The sequence below is a fragment of the Diuraphis noxia genome, unplaced genomic scaffold, assembly GCF_037042655.1.
Source record: "Diuraphis noxia isolate RWA-SAM2 unplaced genomic scaffold, SU_Dnox_SAM2 contig0004, whole genome shotgun sequence".
Classification (NCBI taxonomy): Eukaryota; Metazoa; Arthropoda; class Insecta; order Hemiptera; family Aphididae; genus Diuraphis; species Diuraphis noxia.
In genome coordinates, this window is record NW_028301714.1 from 60188196 (window position 1) to 60199904 (window position 11709).

At 28.1% G+C, this 11709-nt stretch overlaps 1 long non-coding RNA gene across 1 annotated transcript; it reads left to right on the forward strand.

The window, feature by feature from the left end:
- The first annotated feature begins 9396 nt into the window (after positions 1-9396).
- LOC149056267 (uncharacterized) lies at positions 9397-9896 on the forward strand. Its single transcript, XR_016191771.1, has 3 exons — positions 9397-9445; positions 9521-9677; positions 9799-9896. It is a non-coding gene; the product is annotated as an uncharacterized LOC149056267 (long non-coding RNA).
- Positions 9897-11709: the final 1813 nt, after the last annotated feature.

The following is an 11709-nucleotide window of genomic DNA, read 5'->3' on the forward strand; positions in this document are numbered from 1 at the left end:
TGTGCTATAGACAACTATAAAAAAAGTCATCCGAAGCATTAAAGCTTGGGTATTATATTAGCTTAATTTAAACCGTAAACAGTATCAGAACCATCTCACTCGCCCGGTCACTGGTCAGTAATAGAAATTATCTACAGATTTAAAAATCACATAATATATATTAATAGGTAGTTACCGAACTACCAACGATAAAAAAAAGATTTACCAAACGTTAACGCTTTATGTGGTTCTATACAATTTATTGATAGATGTATAAAACATTTAGGGTATTTTAATAATAATACGCAATTCTATGTAATACTGATATATAATATATACCTAGTTTGACGTTATTTATAATTCATAATTTAATATTTATACATATAGGTATAAACTATACGCGGGTTTGTTTGTCGTCACGCATTCCTGCAAGCCCACCACCTCTATATAAGATGTTTTTTTTTTTAAGAATGCTCACCTTGTTTCTTCAGGCTTTTTCTTGTTGAGAATTTTGATAATTTTAAATCAAAATCCAAACGAGTATTTTTTGAATTCTAAAAATGTGTGTACCAAGGATTATAGGTCTATGTTCTATAGTAATGGGTTAAGTAGGTATATGGGCTTATAGATGATCGGAAATGTTAGTATTACTATTAATCTCTGTAAAAATGATTCAATAGTAAAAGTAGGTACCATGTCTATTATAATATTACATTTAAGTATAGTAAATATTTTTGTAAAACCATTTAAGATATTTTATTCTTAGTATAAAAATTTTAACAAATCAGAAACAATAGGAACACTCAATTGGAATTTTGATAAAGTTATGTACAAATCTTAGTAAAAAGAGGTTCTAATTTGAAAAATAAAAGTTTGTATCACCACAGGGATACTCCTTTAACAATAATTTAGAAAATATCAAAAATTTGAAAATGTGCAGGTCTTTAGGCATCATGCTTAAAAATTCTAAAAATCAGAATTTGAGTACAAATGTATTCTATGAAAGGGAAGAATGAGGGTGAGTATGTAAAAAAAATCACCTCGTATAAATATGTCTACTATTTAATCCATATTCTTGGTGCAGGGTATATGTATTACATACATACGCATAATACGTAGATACTTACTTTAAAACTTGAATACATAACTGTATTTGTTATAACGGAGTTTAATAGCTCAACTTTTAAAATATTTGCATAAATTAGCCCTAGTGGCTGGCAGCTATATATGTAATATAAATGTACCATCTCAGATTTTTAATTTAAGTAACTCGCGGAAACAAAAATGCAGTTATGACATTCTTATTTCAAGTTTCAGTTAACTAAAAAATACTTAAAAAGTTTAAGCCATATAATAATTGTTTAAAGAATTTTCAACAACTCCTTTAGAAGATTTGATATTACCTCACCTTAATATGGGAAATTATATTAATAATATTATATTATAATATTAATAATATTATATTATATAAATTAAATGTCAAACGATACTAACAAACATTTTTTTATGGCAAATAATATTTAATGTCAGCTTCGAAAGAAATTGAGATTATAGAGTACTACTTTTTTTGTTCCAGACTATAGCAATTAATGGCTGTTCATGTGTGTGTGTGTGTGTAAATAAATATATTTGGAATGATTCATCCAATCATGTTCACCCCTTTTTTTCTTCAATAATCCAGTTATTCGAAATTCTAATCTCTTGATTTGAAATAAAGGTTATAGAACCATTTACCTTGTTACATAATTTGGTGTTTACCTAAAGACCATATTTTAAAACAATTGATATTTTTTATATTATCGAAGGATTGTATTGTGGGGGTAACACTTTATTTTTTAATTATAATATTGTATATCCCCTCGGCAACATGGGCCATGGGCTTACAGAGAAAATAATAAATTACATATACCTATTATGTAGTTACTAAATTTAAGTGTTAACTAAATTTTGGTTAGAAGTTTGACGGCTGTAATGAATTGGATGTATTGGCTATGGATTGAGTCATCGAGAGTGAGTGCTTATAGTATTTCGGCCAGTAATTTGGGCAAGTTGTGGCTTTTTTGGATATTGTGGTATGTTCAGCATTCAATAAGATAAGACTTTTTTGTTTCAAATGAGAAGCACTCAATTTCCGCAGTGAATTATTTAGTAGATAATTTTCAACGTATATCTAAATTAAACTTCGAACGAGTAATTTTTGAGATTTTTAACTTTATGCGTAAAAAATAGGATATTATCCCATGTCTATAAAGTATAAAGTCTATAATATGTTGATCGGTAGTGGATATGGATGATAATGTGGGGAATATGATGATTTGGAAATTTGAATAATAAATATTATAATAATTTATCAACGTTTGTATAATTTGTAAAAATGATCCGATAAGTAACTATATATTTTAATACTAGATCCAATGTTATATATATCTACTCGCATTATATTAGCTTCTGAACGAAGTGATGAATATATTAATTTTACAATGATGTGTTTTTTTTTTTTGTGTCTGTGTACAGCATAACTAGTCGAAATAATGCTTCAATTTCAAACTTTGGGGGTGGTTTCTGATGTAAAAGTGAATATCCTTGGTGCATTATAGAAATCAAAAGTAAACATTTTCCAACAGTTTTCAAAAAAATCGAGAAAAACAAAAAAAAAAAATAATCGAGAAAGACAAAAAAAAAATGACAGAAAAACTGGAATTTGTTACGCAAAACAAGTTTTCGACCAAATTGATTTTTTTATATGGTTGTAATTCAAAAACTAATCACTGTAAATATTTGGAATTTTCACCAAATGTTTATGTTAGTGTTATATATATACAGTTTAATTTTCAAAAAGTTTTGACTTTTTTTGAGTTATTTATAGACCACTGAAATTTTCGATTTTTTTTGAAATGTCGGTAAAAAAATGTTGGACGACCAAAAAAACTTGAAAATTTAATACAAAGTTCCTCATAAGTTATTCATATAGTGATTAAAAAATTACAAAAATACATAGGCACGATTTTTTTTATTAGCATTTGAAGTTCAAATTTTGACTAAATACATAAAAATTACGGCAATGTTCAAATTATCTTTTAAATTCATAAATGTTTTTCTTTTAAATTCTAAGATTTGAGAATTTAATACAAGGCTCATAATATATTTTTACAACAGCAGTTGAAAAATAAAAGAAATATATAGCCAATTTTTTTTTTTACATGCATTCAAAGTTTAATTTTTACAACATACGTAAAAATCACGAAAATGCGTAAACTATTTTATCCTAGAAATTCATAAAAAATTTTCCTTTTATACCTAAGATTTGAAAATTTAATGCAAGGCTTCTAAAATATTTTTACAATAGCAGTTGAAAAATAAAATAAATGTATAGTTACATTTTTTTTTTTACAAGCATTTAAATTTAAATTTTGACAACATACGTAAAAATCACGAAAATTCGCAAATTATTATAAGCTAGAAATTCATAAAAAATTTTCTTTTTAAATCTAAGATTTGAAAATTTAATACAAGATTCCTAACAAATTTTTCAATCTTTATTACAAAAAAATGTCAACCGGAAATTCAAATTAAATTTTTATTAGCATTTGAATTTCAAATATTGACAGTAATTCGTCAAAACCATGAATATTTGCAAATTATTTTGTAGTTAAAAATTCATAATATTGTTTGTATTTATATCTAAGGTTATAAAATTTAACACCAAGTTTTTCATAAGTTTTTCTTCAAATAGTTATAGAGAAAATCTGAAGCGTCATTATAGGAAAAATTTGAGATGCGTTTGAATTTTAAATTTTTACGAAATAGCATAACGATAACGATTTATCCTGAAACGATTTTAAATATTTGTTATTATTCAAAAAGTATAAGTCGCATATACGTGAAAATTTTATCAGTTATTTAGATTGGCATTTTCTTTACATGATTTAATTTTCAAAATATTTTAAATTGTTTTGAGATATTAATAGACAGCTGAAATTTTCAATTAAAATTTTTTTGAAGTGCCGATGAAATTTTTTTGGCCCTATCAAAATACTTGAAAATTCAATACAAAGTTTCTCATAAGTTATTCTTATAGAGATTAAAAAATTATAAGAATACATAGGCACAATTTTTTTTTTATAATTATTTATAGTTCAAATTTTTACGACATCTGCCGAAAACGCGAAAATTTGCAAGTAATTTTGAAGTTGAAAAATCATAAAATTTTTTGTGTTTATATCTAAGGTTAAAAAATTCAACACTAAGTTGTACATAAGTTTTGATCACGGTTATCTACTAGTAGATAACCGTGGTTTTGATTCAAATGGCTATAGAGAAAATTTGAAGCGCCATTATATGAAAAATGTTTTGAGCGTTTGAGTTTTAAATTTTTATGAAATCGCGTATTGATATAACGATTTATCCTCGAACCAGGTACATGTATATCTATGATAATATAAGGTATTATGAATTATGATATTTACATCCAATGTTTTTGGAAAAATTGATTAACCATGCCTTATGCAAAATGCGTCTTAATTGAAAAATAAAATATTCGTTTCAAAAAAGAATATATGACAATATTTAAATATAATATATCCTAGACCGACAAATCATCTCCGTTCAGAATCGTTTTTCGTATACAATAATACCTATCATTGCATTCAAACCTAACTTAACCTAGTCAGAGGTCCTCCCCACCACCTATGTACAGCAGAGCGACATCCACTTACCCGCTTTTTTATTTTTGTTTTTGTCCAGGCTTTACTTTTCAAGTAAATATTAATTATCATAATAATTCTGACTTTAACTTCTATAAGAAAAGTACTATCATGTAGTTTAAGCGGATAACATATTATTGTATACTATATATATTTATGTGTGTGTAATTTTAATTTTTAATAACTTCTATGTTTAAAGCTAATAAAAAAAAATTATTTTAGACATAAGGGAACATACAATTACAAATACACTGATAATAATAAGTCTGAAACGGTTCGCCCGAATGGACGGCCCGTGTCTTGAATAAATGATAAAACTTTGGTATTTTTTGTAATTAGGTATCTCTATTTCTATGTTTTGAAAATTATATACATAAATAATATTGGGGCTTAGTAAAGCGTCGATTTGTGTCGACCAGACTTAAATAAGTGAGTCGACACAATCGGAGGCGGTTGGGTATTAGTCGGGTAGCTACCGGACTCTATTTGTACAATTAGGTACAATTTTATGCATTGTATATACTATATAACAAAATATCGGGTATGGGATCCGGCCGTCGTCGGTACAAACTTAACTAAGCGGTACCCCGACGATGAACCTGGCTCGGGTCGGGCAGCTTAATTAAGCGCCGCGATTGGTGATGTGTTGGCCCTAAAAAAGGGCCATTTTATTGAAGTGACGCCGGAAACCGCTGAACGTTCGATGATTTGAGAACTGCGGCGGTACCGTGGGTCGGCGTCGTCGTTGTTATCGGACGATGTTTGAAGCCGTGGAGCGGTGTATCGTCTTCGTCGACAGTCGGATGATGCTTGAAACCGTGGAGCGGCGTATCGTCGTCGGAGTATAGGTAACACGAGTCTCGTAGACGGTGCTTGGTTCGGGTCCTCTTCCGTCGAAATTATTGTGCTGAATAGCTTGTAGACAGTGTTGCCAAAAATTATAACTCTAAAATAGTTGTAGACGGTTTGAAGGTTTGAAATGGACTGACTAGATTGTCGAAAGCGTCCGGTATTTATACCCTTTTCGACAATCTAATCCGTTGCTCATTGGTCAGCGTTTATTCGTTACACCAGATAAAACCCACACCGTTGCTGTACCGTTTCCCTTTACTAGGTGTCATTTTTACCTGTTGAAACGTATGGTTTTGTCCAATTGCCTTTGATGGTCTTGAGAAAGACCTTTTTAGTTGTTAGTTTATTCCGTAACAAGTCATAACAATCTTAACCTCAATAGGTGGTTCTAACCTATCGAGCCTTCATATAATCTAACCTTCAATGTATTTATTGAACGTTTAAGAAATAATATTTTAAGATGTAAGATGAAAATCACTAGTTGCTTTTGGTTACGGCATACAGATTATGGAATATAATTGTCATAGCAGGAAGATAAATTATTGTATTTTAATCCCTGATTGCAGAAAGTGATCCACTTTGGATAGGTCCACTTTTCATATTAGTCCCTACAACCTGAATAATTGCTATAGTTCTCGAACTATGAATCAATAAAAAAAAAATAATAATAATGTTCTTGTACATTATTTATAATAAATGCTCATGCATTTAAACAAAAACGAATTTTTGTCCGGGCAACGCTGATTGGAGACAAATATTGTTATAATAAATACATAACAACGAATGACCTATTATTTGATTCAATTGAAACGTTAATATTATTGTTCATTTCAATACATCCGTTTACTTTGAAAATAGCATTAAAAAAAATGTCAAGAAGAATTATCTGTGCAAGTCTTGCATTTGGCGCTATTAGTGCAATAGGATTTTTGTATAATTATATAACCAAGCAGAAGAAATTGTTAAAAGATGGTGATTTAACAAACTCAAGCATTCAAATCGATCAACCGACCAAGCCAACCGACGTGGAAATAGTTATGCCATCAGAATCGACCATAGTGGAAGAGATTACTAGACCAGTGTCTCCATCTCCAACATTCGTGGTAACAATTGATTTTAGATTATAATAGAAAGATTATACTCTATATTGTAGTTTTTGAATAGTATCTAAAAATTTAAATTCTTAATAACAATCTTAAGAGTCGGAAATTACATGATTTAATCGTTAACTGTATAAAGCAGTTGGTATATGAGATTACTTATTTTAAAAAACTAAATATTGACAGTATCTTTTCTATTAATAGGACGATGGTGTCACCAATACTAATGCGGAATATATAAAAAGTAATATTATAATACATATTATATCGACCTACCTATAATATTAATTAACAATATTTTTAACATAACGTTCGTTTAGGAAGCGAATCGGAAAATACACCTGCAATTCCATTTCACCAGGATTTACTAAACTCAAGCATTCAAATAGATCAACCGACCAAGCCAACCGACGTGGAAATAGTTATGCCATCAGAATCGACCATAGTGGAAGAGATTACAAGACCAGTGTCTCCATCTCCAAAATTCGTGGTAACAATTGATTTTAGATTATAAAAGAAAGTTTATACTCTATATTGTAGTTTTTGAATAGTATCTAAAAATTTAAATTCTTAATAACTATCTTAAGAGCCGGACATTACATGATTTAATCGTTAACTGTATAAAGCAGTTGGTATATGAGATTACTTATTTTAAAAAACTAAATATTGACAGTATCTTTTCTATTAATAGGACGATGGTGTCACCAATACTGATGCGGAATATATAAAAAGTAATGTTATAATACATATTATATCGACCTACCTATAATATTAATTAACAATATTTTTAACATAACGTTCGTTTAGGAAGCGAATCGGAAAATACACCTGCAATTCCATTTCACCAGGATTTACTAAACTCAAGCATTCAAATAGATCAACCGACCAAGCCAACCGACGTGGAAATAGTTATGCCATCAGAATTGTCTATAGTGAAAGAGATTACAAGACCAGTGTCTCCATCTCCATTATTCGTGGTAACAATTGATTTTAGTTTATAAAAGAAAGTTTATACTTTATAGTACTTTTTGAATAGTATCTAAAAATTAAAATTCTTGACTATCTTAAGAGCCGGCCATTACATAATTTAATGTTGGTATTTGTATTATTCTTATTTTCAATTAATTAATTTACTGTATATAATAGCATGGCGTATGTTATCGACTTATCGTAGACCATGTTTGTGGCGGGAAACGGGTAGAACGTATTAAACAAGGGTGATTAAATCTGATATATAAATATTATATAATATGATTCGTTATTCGCTAATTTTAAGATAGCTTCATACGTAGGTAAATATATTGTTTAAAGTAAAAACTATAATGTGTAATGTAGTAGGTATATATGAGATTACTTATCTTATACAACTAAATATTGATAGAACTTTTTGTATTAATAGGATGATAGGGGAATGGTCGAATCTTATAACACAAAGTCCGGAAGAAGAATTAAAATTATAGATAAAAACTCAAATAATATCATAAGAAAACAAAGATTGAATTTTGTAGAAGGTTAGTTTTTCATATTCGTAAAATATATTGAGTATTGATTATATTTTAACCAAACATAATTTCATATTAGATAAAAAATTATCCTGGAATAAAGCGGAATTCAAAAAAAGTAATATTATAATACATATTATATCGACCTACCTACAATAGTAATTAACAATATTTTTAACGTAACGTTCGTTTAGGAAGCGGATCAGAAAATAATCTTGAAATTCCCTTTTACGAGGATTTACCCAACTCGCGTATTCAAATCGAACAACCGACCAAAGCAACCAAAATGAAAATAGTTATGCCAATAGAATTATTGTCCATAGCGAAAGAGATTACAAGACCAGTGTCTCCATCATTCGTGGTAACAATTGATTTTAGATTATAATAGAAAGTTTATACTCTATAGTACTTTTTGAATAATATCTAAAAATTTGAATTCTTGAGTATTTTAATAGCCGACCATTACACGATCTAATGTTGTTAGTTGTATTATTCTTAGTTTCTAATAATTAATTTAATGTAGGTAATTTACGGTAATTAATACGGTAATTAATAAATGGCTGTTATGGCAGAGAAACAATGATTTATAATAATATCATAATAGTACTCTATTTTTATAAAAATGTTAGCTTATTTCTGTGTGTAACATTTTAGATGAATTAATATATAAACATACTAATTTTGAATAAGCAATAAATACGATAGGTACGTATAATCTTTTGTTTATCCCGTGAAATTACTCATGTAAACATACAGGACTGTTTCGTTCACTGTACAGCTCCCCATCCATGGACGATGACTTCTAAAGCTATTTTTATAAACCTATATATATATATATATATATATATATAAATGGTTTTCTGTCTGCTTGTCCTATTTTCATTTCTAAATGGCTGAATTAATTGCTATGAAAAAAATTTGGTACAGAGATATATTAGATTAAATTAAATATCGATAGACCTAAATATCATTCAATCGATTATTTGATTTGTCCATACTGTTCTCGACAAAATGAATTAAATTACATAATGTTTAACTAAATTTAATATCGTTGTATGTATGAATATTACTTAGTATATATTAACCGTTATCTTTCAATATATATATATATATATGTATATAAAAGTACACTGCTATCAAAACCAAATGAAATTAATTATAGGTAAAAATATAGGATTTAAAAAAAAATCTTGTGTAAATCATCAAATTTATTGCAGATTTTTTTTGTAATCTGTTTTAGGACATTCCAGACGATATGATGTCAATCACGAGTAAATCAAGCAAGCGACCAAGAATGTCGATACCGAAGGTAAATAAGAATATACTTTGTTGTTAGGAATATAATATAATAGTAAATATTATAACTTGAGCTCTTTTATTTTAGAATGTGATATACTTTGCTGACAAAAGAAAGAGCTATCCAGTGCTTCTTGTTGAAGAGATATTCCCCGATTTTAACTTTATTGAAACCCTACACGAAAATTCTCCACCAGTGTTCAAGGTGAAATGTGTGATAGATGGATATACTTTTTGTGCATACAGTAATATTTTTTAATTATACCATTACCACCAACAAATATTAGTTGGATGAATTTTAGTATTGATATTTAAAATTATTCAATAATCATCAGTTAACATTGCCTTTAATTTTTAATTTTGTAGACAGATCAAAAAGAGCAGCCAACAGGATGGTTGCCAAGTTTATACTCAATTATTTTTTTGATGAAGAAGATCATTTTTATTAAGAGCCATAGTACAATAATATATGTATAATTCAAATTTAATTAGGTAAAGTATCTACTCTGGTGTATGATATTTAATTCATGTAGCTGCTTTTATTTTATTGTTAATTACAATTAACAATAAAATAAAAGTAGTTACATCAATTTATGTCATACACCACAGTATAATATCTTACCTAATTAAATTTAATTGTACATGTTATACAGGATGATTTGTGAGGCGTAAAACACTCACTATTAATAAAAATATTTACCTTTTTCGAATTTTTTTTTTTCAAAATTTTAGATCCATGCTGTTTTAAAACTATATACATTTTCAATAGTTTTTGCCCTTATATTTATTAGGTAAACCACTATCAACTTTTGATTTTTAAATGGCAACCTATATTAAAAATATTATAAATTAATAAGGCTATTTTTTTAATGAATTTCACGTTTAAATATTAATTTTTCGTAAATCCGTTGACGAGATATTAGTCTCCCAAAGTTTGATGGTTTCCGTCTCTCAACCGCGGCCGCAGTTGAGATTTTTGTACTCTAGCGTAAAACATAATACACTTTTCAAATAAATGCAGTAAGTACGATAGTTCAGCCTGAGTTGTGCCCCAAAATAAGTAAACATATTTACACAGGACAAACACCAACCTAAAACCATCCAATTTTTTGAGACTATATCTCGTCAACGGATTAACGAAAAATGAAAATGTATACGTGAAAATTCATTAAAAAAATAGCCTTATTAATTTATGAGATATTTAACATAGGTTCCCATTTAAAAATAAAAAGTTGATAGTTGATTTACCTGATAAATATAAGGGTGAAAAATATTAAAAATTTGTATAGTTTTAGAACAGCATTTTCATAAAATTTTGAAAAAAAAAAATTTTGAAAAAGTAAATAGTTTTTATAAATAATGAATGTTTTACACCTCATGAATCACCCTGTATATGCAGTTTAATAGTCTATAATTTCATTAAAAAAAAGTACCCATTGTTATTCAAGTTTTACACTTTCTAAAATCGAGGATTGTAATGATGACCACCATGAACTGATGTTTGTGCCAATATATAATTATGCAAGAAAACTATCATTCAAAAAATGATTGTCTCGTTCGCGTATGGGAAATCGAACGGCCTGAAATTGTTTTTTATGGGAATGAGATCGGTATGAGATACGCGATGAAACTATCGAAGAAAATTATGTCTAAGGCGTCACAAACTTCTCATGAAAAAAAATAGTTTTTTTGATCCGATAAGATGGAAAACGCCGCTAAAGTTCCAAATTATCAGCCAGTTTAAATTACACAGAATGAGATGTTATGTTTAGGAAATCATCATATTATGCTATAAAATAATGTTTTTTTGAAACGATGTGTGGACATTCGATGTACCTGTTTGTAAAATATAAAATATTCGAAATAAATTGTGATTAATAAATACTATTACTTAATATAATTGCACTTTTTGTTCTAATGTTTTATTGAACTAATTGTATGTACTTGTTTGATTCACAATAAGAAAAAAGAATTTGTTTATCAAAATTATGTTCAATAAGTAATAATTATTGTTTTATAACAAAGTAGTTTATTAGCGGAGTGGTTGGTTTTAATACTTCGCCAAGATAGAACTATGGATGAAATCTGATAGTACGCAGGTGAGGTTTAGGGAACTGAAAAGTATGATAAATGTAAGGCAGCAAATTTTGGACACGCGGAAAAATTTTATTGTTGGGTGAAGATTTTATTTTTGGATAATGGTGAATTTTTAATTGGCCTTTGGATAATTTTTTCAAGGTATATGCAAAAGAGCCAACATTTGAAAAAAGACGTGAT